The 19,778-nt window shown below is 46.6% G+C and overlaps 1 protein-coding gene across 4 annotated transcripts in view; it reads right to left on the reverse strand.

Moving 5' to 3' along the window:
• The window catches only part of TRAPPC8 (trafficking protein particle complex subunit 8), a 2,435,788-nt gene that overhangs the window by 1,136,493 nt on the left and 1,279,517 nt on the right, over positions 1-19,778 (reverse strand). The window lies entirely within an intron of this gene.

Consider the following 19,778-nt stretch of genomic DNA (forward strand, 5'->3'; position numbering starts at 1 on the left):
GATTATCTAAAATAGATATCTCGGGCAACCCCAAGCTAAAAGGTTATCCCATAAGAACCTATCGACACTATCATATGGCAACTGAAAATCAATAAAAGCTAAATATAGCAGTACTTTTGTAGAAAATACAATTTTTTTTCAAATACTGTTAAAATAAAACCATTTAAAGAGGTGCCAACACCTTTGTCAAATCCAGATTGGTTGATATCATAAATCAATGTACTGGAAATCCATTCTTTCACCTTCATTAGCATTGATGCCGCAAATACCTTGCATGCAGGATCTAGAAGCACAATCTGATGATAAATTCCCGGGCTGTTTAAAAAAAAAAAAAATTAAAAGGAGACAAAAGAAAAGAAAATCGCTAAATCAGTATAATTGCCCTTTTCCACAATAGTGGAATCTGCCTGGTATTTAATACCTGGGTAAAAATAAACAAAAATATTTGACAGTAAGTCTGGATAAGCCTTAAGCATTGCATTTGAGAGCCCATTTAGGCACAGAGCTCACGACCTGCTTGTTCTCGTCACCAAGTTTAGGACATCCTCTCCAGCAAAGTTCTGTGGCCATTCTATTAATTAGGTAGATTCTTCATTATGATCTTTATCTTTGACATCCTTAAATAAATTGGTAAATAATTCACAAATAAGTCTTCTGCCATATGATTTTTTGCAGAGCCATCTGTGGAATGTCTCCCTGCTTAAGCAATTTCCAAATATCCCCTGATTTCTTGGGGACCTAAGCAGCTAATGTGCATTCAGTATCTTTCTGAATCATAGTGGCCTTATAGCCTCTTAACTCGTTTTTATATTTGAGTTTCGACCTTCGGGTATCCTTAGCCGAATTAGAACATCCTCATAAGGGAGACTCTTTCTGCTCTCATGAGCCTTTTCTGGTCAACGAGAATTGGATCTTTAATGTGCTTGTGTCTACATTCAGTAGGATAAGTATATCAACATTTTATAGCGAAAGTCTGCAGGATGTCCGTATACACCCCTGGTGGCCCAATTCCTATATAATCATCCCTTTAAATAAAAATAAAAAAATACATGCCATTCCTCCAGCAACACATCCTTGCACCCGCACCCTGGACCCATCTGTCGTTTATGGGGCAGGTAGTCTCGGCTGTGGCCACAGCTTCTAAAAAAATGAGGGGAAGTGGTGTCTGTCTAATTTATTCATTGTATATTTATAAGGCGCTTATAGAACAAGACAGTGTTTCAAAGCGCCACAACAAAATATGAAAGCACTGTTTTGGGAACAGATGCCCATGCTCCTCTTTGAAATTAAATGACAGAGGGTGGGGCGGCAGGCACCAAAGGAAATGATGGCTTGATCCATTATGTGAAGGCTTCTCACATCTCATAGTTGTGGGGATTTGCTTGCTTTTCGGGTGGTGGGCATGATTAAGCTGGATGGTACAGAATCCTCTTAGAAGGCACAATTTGAGTTATTTTTTAAACATGCATTTGACTTGCTGTTCTCTTCCCCTTCAGGCTCACCAGTTACATCCATGGCCTGGCAAAACTCCAGTGGGTCAGTCTCCTATAGTTGTATCTTGTTAAAGTACAGAGCCAAGTAAGAATTATTTTATAATGATTACAATGCTTAAGACGCACAGGACTTACAGCTGGTGGCCTCGTGGGCATCTTGTTAGCGGTGCGCAAGCAGGACAGGTGGGGGCAGAGGGTGCTACTGTCAAGAGTTAACCAGGGAGTGCTCAAACGTGGGTATTTTCTTTACAGTGATGGCCAAAAGAGGGCAGCCACAATGCTAAAAGCTCACAACTACAGATTACTGTATTTGCTCCTTCACGAATACTATTATGACATGCTCTTGTTGCATTCCAGGATCACCAGTCAATAACTCCCCCGGTCCAGAATACAAAGCATGCGCCATCCACTGCAGCTGTTGCCAAGTAAACAGCCAGCAGAGGACTGTTGAATCAGATTTACAGCTCGTGTGTTGTATGGAGATTTTCAGTGGCCAACAAGCAAGCATAGTTACGGGAAGCAACATCTGGGTAACCCCTGTGGAATTATATTGGGTGTAATATTATTTTGGATGGGTTTAGAAGGAAGGCGTGGTGCTGATGAAGGCTTAAAGATTTTAAAACTGTTTGATTGTAAAGAGATTTGTTTGGTAAGGTGATAGGCAAAGCGGCTCTAGGGTATTGCTGAATGCTCACTGGAGTCAAATCTGAAACTTCACTCTTTCAGGGGCCCCAGTGAAAGAGTAAATGGGCTGTGGCCAATTTGAGCAATCAGTGATGTCCCACAACTGGGTTTGGATATTGGAAACAACCCAGATCGGCAAATGAGGACACACAGGACAGGTGCCATACTTGTAGGGCCCTATTTCAGGACATGTTTCTTTTCCTGTCCACAATGTTGCTTAACAGCCATTGGTATGTGTGTGCTTGTGGCAGGCAAAGTCTTTTGTAAGGTTTATTTTTGTGCATATTTATTTGGCAATGATTGGGTACAAAACCTGCTGCACATCATTCAGTATATGGTATGCAAGGAAACAGAGAAGCATTTAATATCACCTTCCCACCTGACCTAGTACCCTTGCCAACAGCATGCAACCTTGGGGTCCTCTTTGATAGCGATCTTACACTGCAATAAATCATAACTACAACCACCTCTCCAGTGTGTATTAACCTTCTTGACATTCAGAAAATTCATCCATTCCTTGCACACCAAGCTACGAAACTCTAATCTCTACCCTTTTAGTTTGTTTATTTGTATAGCACGGCCTGGCCCTTGGGCATCTGGGCGCTTAGCGTGGTTACAAGGTTGCAGGCAATATATGAACATCAACAAGGTTATTATAGACATTGTATGACATTTACATTGTTATTGTAGAACAGGATATACAAGATATATACAAGCATTTGTAGAACGAAATAGTCAGGATATCTTAAAGATTGTTCTCAGAAAACTGGATTACTGCTTTTGCCTACCCCGTGGCCTACCCTGCAATTCCCCTCCACCTAAGCAAAGTCCTCAACTTCACTACCTGCGCTCTGTACAACCTACCTAGATCCTGCCCCACTTTTGCTAACCAACACAGTGTGGTTGGCTCTCCATGTCCGACCACTCCCATTTAAAGTTCCTTTGCGTAAACTACAAAGCTCTCAATGGTCTTCCGTCCTCTCAGTGATGTGTTGAGCCACATTGGCCACTGCCCAAATCAGACTGAAAGAGAACTTCGCCAAGGTACAAGAGGCGTTAACTGCACAAAAGGCGAGACTACCCGATGTAAAAACACTCTACCCCCAGCCTCTTACTCTCCCTGCCAGGTGGAAGAAAAGGAAAGGTGGACGACTTCAGGTTTGGAGTCGCGGCCTGTACCATGAAGCTCTCAGGAGAGGCATGAGTGGACAAGAAGGCTGTATAAGAGCAAACAGTATGATGCTTTTAGCCAGCTCCCTGTCAACACCAGGTGCAGAGATAGGCCTCTCCGACACCTCTAGTACAGGGCCTCCACTTCCACCTTGAAGTGTAGCAGTGTTTTCCTCTTGCGGCATTCATCGGGATGTCCATCAATTCAAATTGAATCTTGGGCTTGAATGAAGACAAAAGCCACCTAAGCCATCAGTCTCTGAAAAGAGGCCTGAGGCCTACCAGTGGTGGGGGCTTGAACAAATTCCATCCCAGTGGAGGTATCACTGGACATCATCACCTTCTTCACAGAATTCCTCTGGGAAGTCGCCCTCATCTCAAGAGACCAAAGGTTCCAACCCAAAGGGCACCTGGTCTCCCTCTTCATTGTAGATGTCAAACATCTTGGACATGAAGGGTTTCAAAGGAAGAGGAACATATTCCAGAGGGGCCCTGGCGCCGATCAGCACCGACAACAAAGTCAGAACCGGTGCAGAGATCTCGACACCCGAAGGCACAGTCTGGCGGTGGCGGGGAACTTCATCCCTTTTTGGGTCCAGGCTCAACACAGGTATGCACAAGTGCTCCCAGCGGACACCCTGCCGTTTCCTTAGGCCATAGTGGTCCCATTGGCCCAAGGCCAACGGGGTCGTCACCTTGGCGAAGATGTTGAGGATCTAAAGGCAAAACTTTTCCCATTCCTTTGGGGTGGAGGATTGGGTCGGAAAATATACCTGACCTGCCTACTCTTGAGAGTCTCTCTGAAAAGGAGGAAGAATTCTGGTGTGAGTATCCGCTCTGGGAGCGTTATCTCTTGCGATGCTTTGTCTTATCCTTTTTCCTTGCGCAGGTGACCCCTGCTTGCATTCGTTTTGTGCACTGTGTGAACTCGAGCAAGACCGTGTGACTTTACCCTTCGTCTCATGGACGTAGGTAAAGATATTTGCTGTCTGCTCCCAGAGGGCCTTTGGATGCATGGATTGACATGACCCGCCATCCTGGGAGTCGTGCTCTTCGCCCAAGCAGTAAAGGCAAATCCAGGGAGGATCTGATGCGCAGAGCATGTTCCTGAAGTAAACAGAGTGCACAGAAACAATTAACTGAGGTCAGGTGGCGTGGGGCCCCAGCATCATGTCCAGCGTGGGGCACTTATAGTAGTTTAACAGGGCTGCACCCCTTATTGGTGGAAAAGGTTTTGAAGAGCAGCTTTTCAAATGATAGAATTATCACAGATGAGGGATCCAAGGGAGTAAGGAATCCATTAGAACTATGTGCAATGTGCTCTGGTGCAGCGCTGCCATTTGGAAACACTTTGCAGGTGCATGGAGCAAAGTATTCCAATACGGACAAAAAATGTCATTGTCCTGTGAATGCATTGCCTGGCTTCTGTAACTAAGTTCCGATATTTAAATTATCCCTTCTATGTATATGGTCACTTATTGTCATATGTGGCTCTGCTTGGCATATGATGGCAGCTACAATCTGGACCTGTGAGGCTTGCAAGTCTGTACCTGGCATATGATGGCAGCACCTGTGAGACTAACTTTCATATGATGACTATACCTGGTATTACTTGCTATAACTGATCAAAGATGGAAGTACCAGGATACATGAGGTAATCATTGGCATTTGATGGCAACAACTGGGCTTGCAAGGCTTTCTTGTACATATGTTATGAACAATACAGCTGAGATGCAAGTTTATATCTGGCAGCAACTGGCCATATTAGGCTGTTCTGACATACCATGACACCACCAAAGATAATATACAGTGGGTACCTAGTACAGGCTTTAGTCAGCTTTGACATTGTGTTATTTTATCAATCTTACACTTCCTGATGTTTTTGAACCTTGTGTCTCATCCTTTGCTATCTTCGTGGTCAAAGGGCACGTAACCTTAATTTTGACAAATGAGAGTCAGAGGTCATATGAAGTTAAATCCCCCAACATCATCAGGAGTGTGATGTCACGTCTGCTACCGCTGACATTTTGGTTAATTGATGTCTGTTAAAGTACTATCAAAGAAATTGCTGCGTCTACTCCTGATAGCGCATTCAAAGCATCGCATGATGCTGCCTACTTCCTTGGCAAACATCAAAAAAAGAATTTTCCAAATGCTGAGAAAATTGTTCTTCCAGCAGCCATGGTAAAGTGCAGGTGAATGGGTATTGGCAGTGTCGGCAAAAAGCTAAAAACGTTACCACTGTCTTACACCACCATCAGCCGCCGTGTCACTGAAATGTCAGAAATTAGCAGGGTTCAAAATTAAGATCCGAGGGTAGGAGCTAAAACGAGCTCCTGAGTGTCAGACATCACCCAATGGGCAGGAGCTACCACTGGGGCACTAGGAGCAAGTACACAATGCACTACAAATCTAACTTCAACATGAGATGCACAATTGAACGTTTTGCCAATTATGTTTGATCCATTATATTTCAACTGTCAAAATTCTTTTATTGACATTTTAAAAACACTCATTTGGATGTTTGTAAGGCACCGGTTGGCCTGGGGAGCCAAATGTACCTCCAGGTAACTGCTGGTTTCAAGCTAACCAGGTTCTCCAAGGGTAGACACAGGAGCTAAACAGTTCCCAGCAACATCGAACCCTGAAATCGCAATGTACAGTTAATCACCCAGCTGAAAACCAGTTTGTGTTACAGCAGGATGAGGCAACGGATATAGCCAAAGTGACTCATTTCATTGCGGAGGTGGAGTTGGAGAGCTATAGGAAATTCATACACAAAGAGAAAGAGATGATTATTGGCTGAAGATTAAGAATGAACTGGAGCATTAACCACAAAAAGCTTGTCATTTACCCCCTACCCCCCCCCGGTTTCCCTTAGTCCAATAGTCACAGTAACTGAGGGCTTGCATGTGTTTCAGCGGATGTAAGGCAAAGGAAAAACACATGAAGATGTATCTTCTAAGAAAGGAAAATCCGAACCAACCTTAGGAAGGACGGTCTCTCTGTCACCTTTTCCTTGAAAACACCAAGATCGAAGGTATAACAGATAACACCTGTAGCTCACTCTGCCTTCGCACGGATGTGAAGTGAATGTGCCATAAAAATCCACTTACGGGTGAGCAACCTTAATGGCCAAAAATGCAGGGGCTCAAACAGAGTTCGTATGAGGAAAGCCAACACTAAATCAATTATCATGCAGACAGAGCAAATTGAATGGAGGAAACTGGTTGGACACATCCCACAAATACTGTACAACAGTCAGAATTGTGAAGAAAGAGACTTGCTCAGGGATTTTTTTAAAATACTGAGATCGTGGCTAGGTACCCCATCACAGTGACAATCTGCAGGCCTGTGCGGGCCAAAGAAAGCAGAAAGTCAAGAGCACAGGAAATGGGGCATAGGAAAGAGTCCAGACTCCTCTCCTGACACGAAGCAGAGAATTTATGCTACCTGCAGTTATAAATGGATTTGGTGGCTAGCCTCTGAGCTGAAAAGAGTACATCCAGCATGTGGTCAGACAAATCCCGTTCCTCATATCTCAGCAAATAAGGATGAAGTTTCAGACTCAGGCTTGGATGGCTGACCACTTTCACCAGGACGTGCCAGGGAGAATAAATGGACATTTTCAGAAGCTCAAAGTACCATGTCCTGCATAGGAGTCTGGAGTGATCAAATTCAACAAGGACTCTTACAGTCACATGCTCCTGAGAACTAGCGAAATGACAGAAATCGACAGGAACACACATAGGAAATTCCACTGAACTGCCAATGTGTTCCCTGGAACTCCCTTGAGCAGAAACTCTAGAGAAGAACAACCCATACTTTCTGTTCACATTAAGTGAAGAGGGGCACTTGAGGAGCCCCTCGAAGAAGAGATGATCTCCTCCTGAATTTCCTGGCAGAGCTCCCACTAAAGTCTGCCTGACGTTCTCCACCCCAGCTAGATAGGCCCCAGTTAGAGTTAGTATTCTCTAGAGGACAGAACCACAGTCTCATTGTTTCTCAGCATAGTGGTAATGACCCAAGATCATCCAGTTTGTTTATTTTATTTGTAAAGGGCACCTGACCTGTAGGTATCTGGGCGCTAGTAGATAAGAAATTGGTTACAAGTCTTTAGATAGGTACATAAGTCGCCTAATACATGTTACAGTCATTAGGATTACAAAGGTCACTTAATGTAGATCATACAGGTTAGTACATAGTCCATGATATACAAAGGCATTAGATTCAAACTGTGACTAGGAACAAGCCTAAGTAGGTAGAGTAAAGTCGTACATACACAAGTGAGGACAAGTACGGGCAGGCTAGGTGCAAAGGCTAGTGTGGCAATAAGGTTAGTTCTTATTGAGTAGCCAGGTGATAGGCACATCTTCTGAATTTTTCAAATACTTGGATAGTTATGTCCTGAGGGAGTGTGTTCCATAGTTGGGAATCTGGGACAGGGAAGCTGGAGCCGCCAGCTCTTTTGAGGTTGTATCTGGGTACCAAGAGGCAGGAAGTGTTCGATGATCTTGTGGTACGTGTGGAGGATCTCAAAGTGAATTTGTCAGTCAGATATGGTGGGGCTCTGTGGTTCAATGATTTGTGTGTGAGGCAGAGAGTTTTCAAATTGATTTCATCTTAAATGGAGAGCCATTTGCAGAGATTTCTGGTTGCTGAAGTGTGCTCTCTTCTAGGTATGTTTAGGGCTGCTCTAAGAGAATTATTTTGCAGAATCTGCAATTTGTTCAAAATGGACTTGTTGGCACCTAGGTAAAGACCATTGCAGTCGTCCAGTTTGGATTGTATAAGTGCTCTGGCTAGTATGAGACAGCTGTTGGGTGAGAATAGAAGTCTGCACGCCCTGATCAGCTTACCTGTGTAGGCAGTAGCTGAGGCAGTCATATTTACGTGTTTAGTAAATTTAGAGTTTGCGTCAAAGTAAAAACAGAGTTTTTACATCTTTGGCAATGGGTATGTTGTTCCTGTCTATACAAATACTAGCAAAGTTAGGGCTGAGTTTCTGAAGGCTAGCATGCGAACCAACCAGAAGAATCTCTGTCTTATCATTCAGGCAGAGGCCGTGGAGGGCCATCCATGCCTGAATGATGGTATAGATTTCATTAATCCTGGCTACGTCTGAGTCATAGGTACCCAATAGGGGTAGGAGTATCTGGGTGTCATCTGCGTAATTGGTGTAGGCAACACCCAGATGGTCCAGTTTATCAAATATAGGCTTTGTAAAGATATTATACAAAGTGGGCGAGACACATGAGCCTTGTGGTAATGCATGTCTACTGCATTGTTTGTCAAGACCCGTACAATTCTGTCTCTCACAAGGGAAGTCAAGCAACGAGAGCCAGCCTGATCGCCCCCGCAGTTCCAGCAAACTGATGTTTTCCCAGGCTTCTGTTGGAAACCAGATTCTACTCAGTGCAAGGTCCAACAAGGATGCGTCCATGACCACTGTATGTTGAGGCTACGGTGGCCGAAGCTTTGTCCCCTTCAGCATGTTGTCTTGGAGGGACCACAATACAAGATCTAGAGACACATTGTCCGAGACCTGCAAAAGGTCTGACATGTTGCTCTGGAACAGGGGCCAAAGACGTCAAAGTAGCCATGGTAGAGATTTTGTATGTAACTGGGCCTCTGGCACCAACAGAACGCAAGAGGCCATATGACCCAGTAAGTGGAGGAAGGCGGAGGTTGGACCAAGCTCCAGAGGCAGAAAGAACCATCTGGAAGGGGTTCACCACTCAATCCTTGAGAAGGAAGGACCTGCACCGGCAAAGGTGCAGGACCACACAGATGGATCGAAGGAACTGGGATTGTGAAAAATGGGACTACTTGAAGTTCACGGAGAAACCCAAATTAACAGGATGCACGTGCGGGGCAGATGCAGCAACGCCTGATCTGGATGGTGAGCACAGACAAGCCAGTCATCCAAGTAGTGAAAAACGTGTATGCTTTTCCCCCTGAGGTGAGACACAACCACTGCCAGCAGTTTGGCAAAGACTCTTGGTGATGCAGAAAGCTTGAACGGTAGAACCCTAAATTGGTAGTGAATAGACCAAACTACAAAGCACAGGTACAAACCTTCTTGTGCTTGCAATGGACTGGAATGGATTGGAACATGGAAGCAGGCATTGCAAAGACCCAGGGGCTTTAGTCTTGTAGCTCAAAGGCCTGGAGAAACGGGACCAGGCTGACTAACTTCAACTTGTCCATGCGCACGTACAGGTCCTGAAGACTCAGATCCAGGATGGTACGCAGGCTCCAGTCCTTTTATGAAACCAGAAAATAACAGGAATACAAGTCCATGACTAGCAGGGCTTGAGGCAAAGGAGGATTGGTGAGATGATGGTGTGGAGGGCGCCGAGCAAAAGGGAGAAACTAACCATGTGTTAAGAACTGCAAGGCCCAAGCATCAGAAGTGATATGATGCCACTTCCTCACTAAACAGGGTAATTCTCCCTCCCACCTGTGTGGAAAATCCGAAGTCCTTTTAACAGAGGTTTTGCATCTGGTGCCAATTTGGGGGAATGTTGAGGTGGCCAATACCACTTCTTTGTGTGCTGTGACCTCAGCACTGACAGCTGGCCGAGTGTTAGGGAGAATTCTCTGTTTAGGCTGAATTTCCTAACCTAGTGAGTCCCCCGCAGCTTTGCTGGATTTTTGGGGTTTATTTTTTTCTCCTGCCAAGAGTGAGACTCTTTTACCCTCACTCTTGGACATGACTTGAGTGTTTCTGTGACTTGCTATGTGCTTATGGGCTATGGGGTATTTTTTCCCCATAGGCTATCATTGGTTTTTGAATGTGTGTTACACAGCACCCTCAGTGCAGTAACACAGGGGTGTCATAGAGACCCCCAAACATAGACTCCACACCCTGGGACTGACTACTGTCTCCCTGGGTCTGTAAAGTCACCATTGACTTTACTAGTCTTAACTTAGGAACTTAACCAGTACAAACCATCATACTGTGGAAGTACTGGTAGGGGCAATTAGATTGCCCCTGGGTCTGTTGTCGAGGGGGTACTGTCCCGTCCCCCCTCGCCGAGTTTCTGGCTGGTGGCAGTGGATACCACGGAAATATTCCACCGGAATATTTCCCAATGGGATTTCCCATTGATTTTAATGCACCACTTTTTGGTGCAATGTTAAAGATACCGCCGGTTTATTTATTTAATATAAATTCACCGGTTGGGATTTTTTGCCAGAACCTGCCGCCAAAATGGCGTCTAGGTTCACTTCAGTAACCCTGAACCCGAGTCGAGCCTTTGTTCCACTTTTGGCGGGCTTCTGCACAGAAGCCCTCCAAAGTGGTGCCATTCTGTCTGGGTACCACAGGGGGTGTGGGAGGGGGTTTAGGCACCCTGGACTGAGTTGCCTTGCCAACTCATGTCGCACTCTGGTGTGATTGGCCCAAGTGGTGAGCCGCCCCGCTCACCACTTAGCATGTTTGAGTGACAGCTAGGCTGTATGAATGGGGGTTTGCTGCATAAAAGCAGGGTTTTTGGGACTGGTTCTTCAGAAGTCGCCACAGGACCTAAGAAGCCTAAGAGGGAGAAGCCGAGCCGACATGCCAAGACGACACCACCGGTGGAGCCCTGCGGAACCGTCTCACCACTTTTCCCAACGACAGAGGAGATCTCCAGCCGGGAGAGTCTTCTTCCCTTGACTGGTGGGGACAACCAGTTTCTGCCTTCTTTTCGCCTCCCTGAAGCATCTTGTGGCCGCCTTGCCTGTGCCAAGCACCCCGGCAACCGGGATACCACTTTTTACCTCAACCGCGAAAGAGGGGTAACATCCTTTTAACCGGAAAACTCCATGGCTGGTTTCTTCCCTGGTAGAGCAACGACCTTCAGCTTTCCTCCACGTCGAGATCTTCTCTTCCTCTGGACGACGCCGCGACTTGCACCCACTACCAGGAACAACTGCCACCGCTGGAGGATTGTTTCCATTTTAAAGGTACCGTGTTCCGCCCGGCTTCCCTTGCCACCGATTGTACGGGGTAGATTTAGCCCTCGGCTCTCGAACCTGGGTAAGCCTGGGACACCCTAACTAAACTTTTCTAAACTTAGTAAAACCTTTCCTACTCACCTGTAAAGACTTGTGACATTGTGTGATCTTGGACATCTTTTCGCCGGGCTTTCCCTAGAGTGGGCCTGGCAACCGAACTTCCTTGCTCCGCAATAGTCTGCCTTTCTAAACTTACTGTGAATCTCTGAAAAGTGTTTTACCTTGCTGTTTTCATTACTTCTGCCTTTTCCCTCCCTTTTTAACTAACTTGTTGGAGTGCCATCTAACGTTAAGCGCTCACCTCTGTTTGGAAATAAGTGGTGTTAACTTAGACTTGTCCAACAAATAACTAGGGATGTACATATAAGTAATAGTGACTGTGTTTTGACTTACTTACCTTTTCTGTGCTAGTGTAATTTATGAGTGTGTCTTTTAAATAAATAATTATATACTTTTACACCTAGTCAGTGTTTGCTTGTACTACTGTGCCTCTGTACCTATTATGTATGCTCTATATACTGCCTAACTCTTCTTGAGGGTAGTCTGACTGCTCAGCCACAGCTACCAGGTAAATCTGGGTGGTACAGACTGCTACCAAGTGGGTTTACTGCCAAACACCTGTAGTCTTAAATCTTTTGCAGTGGTCCTAGAGGGAACTGCACAGGTTTCTGCCTAACACCGACAGCTCCTGCGTGCCTGTCCCCTACCATGGTCAGCATATGAGGTGAAGGGTGAGAAACCCCAGCCTATTGCTGCAGGAGTGGAGGGCCGTTGGAGAGTATAGTAAAGATGGAATGAGTCACGAGGTGAGTGAACAGTCTTTATTAACTTAATAGCTTTAGGGACTGCAGTCTTCCCCTTAACTTGACAGGAACCAACTGACCTTCCACTTAAGAACATAACATTCATAACATAACATTCGATGCTCAAGCATCATCAGGTTGTCTGATGTCCTAGCTAGTACTGTTAAGATTCTGTGTTACATTATATAACACCTCATTCCCTTAAAAACACCACAACATGATGGGGGAGGTAAGATTGGTGGAAACGGGGAAAAAAGATACAACGATAGGAAGAAATAATGAGGTGAGCACTCACCTAACTTTGGCAACTCGCTCTTTGATCCACTCCTCACTTCCCTCTAAGCACACAGCATTCCCATAATCCTTCCACGCCGTCTTTGTTCCAGAAAATGTGGAATCAACCTTCCTGCACCATCTAGAAATCTTTATCTTAACACCATCACCTCTGCTCAAAACCTTGAAGCTTGGAACCATGCTTCACATCATACCACTGCTTGGACAAAACTCCACTCACCCTCATCCTGTCACGCACCAATTTTACATCAGGATCCACCATCTTGGAGTGCCCCATCCAACCCGGAGCCAACAACGTGTTGGGTTTGCGTCTGCTCATGACCACAGCTTTGTGACCCTGTCCACAGGGAGAGGGGGGGGGAAGAGCGATCAAACCCTTCTCACCGGCAGAAGAGATGGCAGCCTCGGCAGCAGCAGAGGAGACGCAGCGGCAGCTCCTGCAGAGACGCCAGAGAACAGACAACGCTGGAGGCATCCCTGTTGAGGAATGCCACCAAGCAGCACAACACTGGCAAAGGACATTTGAAGGAGACGCGGCACCAAACGGGAGCTGTGCTAATCCCCAATACCTGCCAGCAAAGTAGCGCAGCTTCAGCTGACAGATCCCAGCTGGAGCCCTTCCAAGAGAAAAACCACTAACTCCCCCAAAGATTTATAATGAATAAATAAAGGCCCCACAGAGGTCTTCACCCCCTAACCCAACAGGGATATAATTCATAATTATTTCTATTCGAGGCCCTGCAGGCCTTGAATAGTCCAGCACCCCGGGACCCCAGAAGGGTCCATGTTGGAAAAGGAGCGGGGCTTGGTCCCTTGTAAGCCCTCCCATGGCAGCAGATAAGTGACTGGACAATATTGGGTGGGGTATTTAAGGAGGTGTGAGTGTTTAGGTGTGGGTGAGGACAGGAGGCATTGGGGGAAGTCCAAGAGATGAGTGCAGGCGAGAATGATTGGGTAAGGAGGCTATTTTTAAGGAGTGGTCTGTGGAGTGTTTGTGTGAGAGTGTGATTATCAGAGGTAGAATAGAAGTAGTGGCAGACTGAAGTAGTAGTGGTAGTAAGTGGAAGTCAGTCAAGAAGGTGGTGGGAGAAGCGAGTGAAGGAGATAGGTGGTAGTGGGATGTGCAGGGCACCATATCCCTGGGTATCCCTGGGGTCTGACCAGGGGGTATCAAGAGAGGTGAGCAGAGCACGATATCCCTGGAGGTCTAGTGAGAGGAAGACAGAGAGGTAGTAGCATAACAGGAACAGTAGTAATGCGTGAGGAGTGACCGTGAGTGGGAGAGTAGGAGTGGCTATTGTCATTAAATGAGATAGAAATTATAACGAGAGGAATAGCAAGAAGTGGGGAAGAAGAGTCAGAGGAAAAGGAAACCGAGGTAGAGGAAGATTGGAGGTATAAGTGGGAGTAAGACTAGGAGTGGAAAAGCAATGAAGACCGAAGGGTGGAGTTGGAAAGGCGGAGTGAGAGATTGGAGGGACAGTGACATGGTGGAAGGAGAACAGCGCAAGAGAGAAATATAGAGAAGAGTCAGGTATGAGAGGGTGTAATAGGTGTGAGCGGGACACTGGGTGAAACAAGGCAACATTACATATTCCATAAGTTCTAACCACAGACAGGAGAGGGAAAGTTAGAAGTTCCCTGGGGAGTCAGGTAGCCATAGTCTCAGGGCAAACACCTAAAGTGTAGAGAAAAAGAAAGACAGATCAGTGTTACCAATCGGTAGTTAACAACCCGGTAGGGACGTATGGGGTTGGGAGGTGGGTCCCAGGCCCTGGGAAAGTGGAGAGAGGTAAGGCAGATCCTAGCGCCAATATAACCATCCCATTAGGCCATGAAGACCCAGAAGAGAAAACCAGACCATTCAATTCTATAAACACCCTTGGACTTTTCCAAAGAGTCAGTGTGGTTATTTGTGGTGAGCTGTCCCTTCATCGCATATCGCATCAACTAGTTGCACCACATCTAGCCCTTCATATATCTCCTCTGAATCATACAGATCCTCCTCTACAGCTCCTACACTGCCACCCCAAAAGTGACAGCACTTAGCCAAATGTCCCTTTCTACCACACTGTCTGCATTCCGCAAACACAAATGTGCACACTCTGTCTCTTGTAAAATGTTCAGTGCTCCCACATCGGTAACAACACTTGGTTGTGCGAGTGCCACCATGAAAGGCAGTCACTTTTCTTTTTGATTGCTTGAACTTGGTCTTTCCCTTCCTCTGTTCCTCAAGCCAACAGCCTTATCTCTGGCACTGGCACCATCTCCCTTAAACAAGGTCTTATTAGTAGGCGTGTCCTTGCGCACAAGACTGGTTTCCGTCAGCTCTTCATTTCACCTCAAATTATCCATGTATTCCTTATTCTCCTTGGCCAACTCCTTGATGCAGGACGAGGTATGTTCCGCCTGCTTGGCTATCTCCACCGGTCTGCCAAGATCAGGGTCTGCCAAGATCAGGGTCTGCCAAGATCAGGGTCTGCCAAGATCAGGGTCTGCCAAGATCAGGGTCCCCCCTCTTCCCCCCCTCCCCACTCCCCCCCCCCCCCCTTTCCCTCCTCACCCCCTCTCCCTGTCTCTATAGTTCCTCACGCACCTTATCCTCTGCACAATATCATAAACTGGTCCTGCAAATGTTCTTCTTGACAACACAGCTTAAACTGGCACTTAATGGCCAGGCCTCTCAAAGCCGCGAGGATCTCTTCTATACTCTCTCCTTTCTTTTGCTCTCCAGTGGCAAAACGTTACCTCACAATAATCTTGTTCTCCTTAAGGTCAGAATGTCCGTCAAGTTTCAATAGACTCGACTCAAATTAACTTAACACTGTGCCATCTTCCACTATGGGGCCTAGGAGCCTTTTCAAGGTGTCTTGTCCACCATGCCCTAAACAGTGATATAACAAGTACATCCTTATGCTCCATGGAGTAGATTGGGCCATACACTGCAAGGACACATTTTAGAAAATCCTCCTTCCTGTCTTTCCAATGAATAACAGGATCCCCACCACCGTGGGGAAGAAACTGTGCAGGCCCTGGAATGTTTTTTAATTCCACTGGGACGAGTAGGGGACGAACAGAGCAATGAAGATCACAGCCGTGTCACTCTGATAAACAGTTCAGTGGTCAGTTGTATCCATGGATACCAACCGGCATCCAAAATGGCTCCACATCTGTGGATTACCCAGCGTCCTTTAATACTGTGCACTTCCTCGCTCATGCTCTACACCTGAAAACAATCACAGGCCCTGCTCCTGCACCGTCTGCTGTGCTCACGCCACTCGAAACTCCTCCAGGGAGGCACTTGTGGCAATCAGGGGGTGCCTCAGAGCCGGCAAAGGTGCAGCCTGAGTCTCTTGCGCTTGCAGTGCCTTACCCACTTGGATCTATGGAGCGGGCACGAATACGGTCATCACTGGTCACGTTTCCTGCTCAAAACACGTCAAGTCACCACTCTGAATCCCCCCTAAGATACTGTGGGGTGCCCACACCGGAGTGCTGGACATAAAGTACTGGATGCTGCTCAACACCAGTGTTCCCTCGCTGTGATTTCGCACTGCCACCTCTCTCACTGCAGCCCCAGACGGCAAGCAGATGGACTGAGTCACCAGGTGAGTGAAGCGTCATATTCAACTTAACAGCTTGAGGGGCTTGTGATGAATCAGTAATGATTCCCCCCGAAAACCTGGCAGGACCCTTCTCATGTGGCCAGGGAAGGGCAGAGGCTTTCTGATCCAGGCCCTATGGGTGGTATTCTGTGTGAGGATCACATTGCGAGAGGGCAGGTCAGGGGGAATGGGAAAACCCCTTATTCAATTTCCCCAGAGACCCCAACCTTCTAATGGCTTATTGCAAAACAGAAGAAGTGAGAACAACTTGTTTTGTCAATAGGGAAGTCAAGTACCATCATTCCTGAAGTACTGGGATCAGGAAGAGGGCTAAAGAGGAACAAAACTGTAGAAGTGGTCAGCTTGTTAGAGGCAATTACTTATACCAGAGGGAGACTGGGAGGCTTAAAAGGCCTGAGGTGGCGCCCATTAGTGAGCAGAGTGTGCATGGAGAGCAGTGCGAGCAGTGTAAGCAGCAGAGGCAGAAACTGGAGCAGCGAGAAGATGCCGGGACCACTGTCGAGCAGAGAACAGTAGCCGGTCCTGAGAGTCTTTGCCTCCAGAAGACTTAATTGCAGAGGTTGCGAAGCGTGAGTGAGGGAAGCTTGCCCTGTGAAGACCTGTCTTGCAGAGACTGTGCAGCGGGAAGTGAAAGCATGGAAAGCTTTCTTCCTCACAAGGCTGTCTCTAGTGGCCGGCAAGCATCACAGAGCCTCCAGAGCAAAGGACGCTCCATATACAAGTGGCACAGGCGGCGACGAACCAAAAGCAACAGATTGCTGGGTCGCAAGGAGCCAGTGAAGCAGAGTACCTGTGGTCAGCGAGGGAATCCGACGTTCACGATTTACCCGGTGAGTTCACAAGCTTGTAGTGACCCTGGAGTGTTCCGAGGCCGCTTGTGTGCTTCATACAGGTGTTTTCAGAGTAAAAAACACTTGCGTGTGAGTGAAAGTAATACCGAAGGCAATTTTGAATACCAAGCTATCAGAAACCAGAGTAAACATTTTTCAAAACCAAATGACTGTTGTTAAGCATGCAAGTTTACTGAGAACCCAGCAATAAGGGGCAATACTATTAGAACCAAATGCAGACAACTATTGCCCAAGCCAAAAGAAAGAAAAAGCAAGGCAATTTAAAACCAACAGATATTGCCAAGGCAGGAGGGGACTAATGAAAGTTCCAAAGGTTGTAAAGCTTATTGCCCATATTTGGAGAAATATATAAACAAAGCTAGTATAAACCCACACTGCTAAAGCGGAGGAAGAAGCAGAATAAAAACATCCTTGTCAGTGTTTGGTTGACAACAGTGGGGGAAAAAGAGTGGCAAGAAGGCTGCCCTTCTGGAAAAGGTTGTTCAGGAGGAGAGGAGCATAACTTGCAGAGGTTTTGGAAAGTGCAAAACAGTACTAAAGAAAATTAATGTGAATCGTGTCTTCCCTGAACTGCTTAAACTCTGATGCTGTAAAGTAATAAACACTGCAAAGATGTTGTAAGCTGTGTTACCCTCCCCTCAAGAGTGTTTTTTTTTTAAGCCTCTAAGAAAATCTTCACCATTGGTGTTCTGCCGCTTGGCTCAAGGACCCTCCTGTATGTCCCTTTCATTCTGCCACACCCTCCATCTTGCCCATTGGTTCTCTGGTGTACTTTTCTCCAGAGAAAAAGGCGCAGGCACGCCAAAACCTGTTGTATATCTTCCAAGGTAGTGGTTTCCCTGGCTGTTCAGGGACAAGTGAGAAGCGCAATGGCTTCCCTCCAATCCTCTGACTTCGCCCTTCTCCGGTTTCATTTTGTCCCTTTTAAAGTCCCTCTAGTACCTCTTGCAACTGTATCCCTGTTTGCGTCAACCCTCAGGATTGGCTGGTCCCCCTGGCTGCTGTTTTATGGCTTTTGACCTATCACTACTTTGTACTTTCCCCTCAACTGATTTTCAAATACGTCAAATTGAGCCTCTTGGTATGTGTTGTGGTTATTCCGCTCATTTAGATGTTTCACTATAGAAATTCATCAATAAAGCAAAAAGGGAAACCAGGCAGCAGCAGCAGTCAGGTTCATTTCTATAAAGCTGTGCAAAAATGGACAAAGAAACTGGCAGAGTATTACCATCCCAGAAAAGAAGCCCCAAAGCACAAACTTCCCTGGAATTATTTTATAGGGTTTTGCACAATGATGTTCATACATAAAGTCAGCACGATACATGTAACCTGCTACAATAACAAAGGAACTCCTAACAGAACATCCTTTGACCTTGAGAGGCATAGCAAGCTCCGTACAATTTCACTCAGCCTACCCAAGTGACAATCGCCACCTGCAGCGGATCTCACCCTCATAAGAAACAGGCCCCATTCTGATGACTAGTTCCCGCATCACCCCTATCCTGGTTCTCGGGCAAGAATACCTCACCCTCATGTGTGGCAAGTCACTCATCACTGGGCATGCCTAGTTCCCAGGCAGAGACCAACATCACGTTCATAAAGCCTTATGGGCTTGCTGATCCCTCTCAGCCAATCATGTTTGTGCACAGCTCTTGCCGCACATTTTGCCCAATTATGGAAGCGGTGCTGCTCCGCCTAGGATACATGCAGGGTCAATGGGAAAATATAAAATTCCGTTGGTTTTAACACCTCCACTACGGGAACCTTCTGGTGAGAGCTTGGTTATGCACGGTTGCTAGAATAGGACCCTTGGTGTTCCGCTGCACACTTTGTCTTGTAAATGCCTTGTCTTTCAGGTGGGTCTTTAACACTTTGTCCAGAAATAATTTTTTCTCTACGGAACTTGCAAGAATGCCTGCCCGAGCACTCACTGAACTAGGAAGTCAGCGTCCTCAAATAAGACTTTAAAGGGAGTTTTAGAACTGGAGTTTTTCTGAGAACTCTGATGGTATCTGAATGGGTTTGAGGAAGGTATCTTCAGCACACCTGTGGATGCAATTGGTGAAGGTGGCAAGCCTGTGGCATCCCACTCCTTCCTAAGCCTGGGGGGCACATCAGGTAGCTGCCAGACCAGCCCAGTCCCTAGCAGCTCACTCCTCACATACCAAGATGGGGAGTTCGTTCAACTCGCCAAAGTACTGAACTCCAGGTTGCTACCTTGCATATTGTGTCTAGGGGAACATTAGCTAAGCAAGCATGTTCAGGTTGTAGGGGAGGAATGGTCCAAAAGACCCCCTTGCCTACACCTCCACCCCAGGTGAGGGCCATGGCTCAGCGGGCGTCCCCTCCTTACCACCAGGGCCCAGGTGGTGGATGGCTCACCTGCTGAAGACATTGCCCGCACGTATTGAATTTAGATAGGCCTCAGAAACCATTTTGTCTACTAAAGATGGTGTGAGCTCAGCGCACTGTAGCGCGGCCCCCACCTTCGGAAAGTTTCAGTTCTCCCTGTCTCCGCAGCACCATGGCAGATCCGCTGCGAGCCCGTTCCCACGAACAAGACGGACATGATCTAGCGTAATACACTAACATTGTAACAGTTCACCTTCCGCAGTGTATCACTGCTCCCAGAATGACCCGGTCAGCAAGGCCTGGGCGATGGGAAGATCTGTAGAATGGTCATCTGATGAAAGCAGAAAGGTACCCAAATATGAATGTCAAAAACCACTTTTTCCTTTCCATACAACCACTTTTACTAAAGAAACCTGCAAAATTGTGTAATTATCGTACATGATACCAGCCGTGAAGGACCCACACCCCTGCAGGGGTGTGCAAATGATAAAAGCATTCCGG

This window comes from Ambystoma mexicanum, chromosome 5q (genome assembly GCF_040938575.1).
Source record: "Ambystoma mexicanum isolate Mex_15411 chromosome 5q, UKY_AmexF1_1, whole genome shotgun sequence".
Lineage (NCBI taxonomy): Eukaryota > Metazoa > Chordata > Amphibia > Caudata > Ambystomatidae > Ambystoma > Ambystoma mexicanum.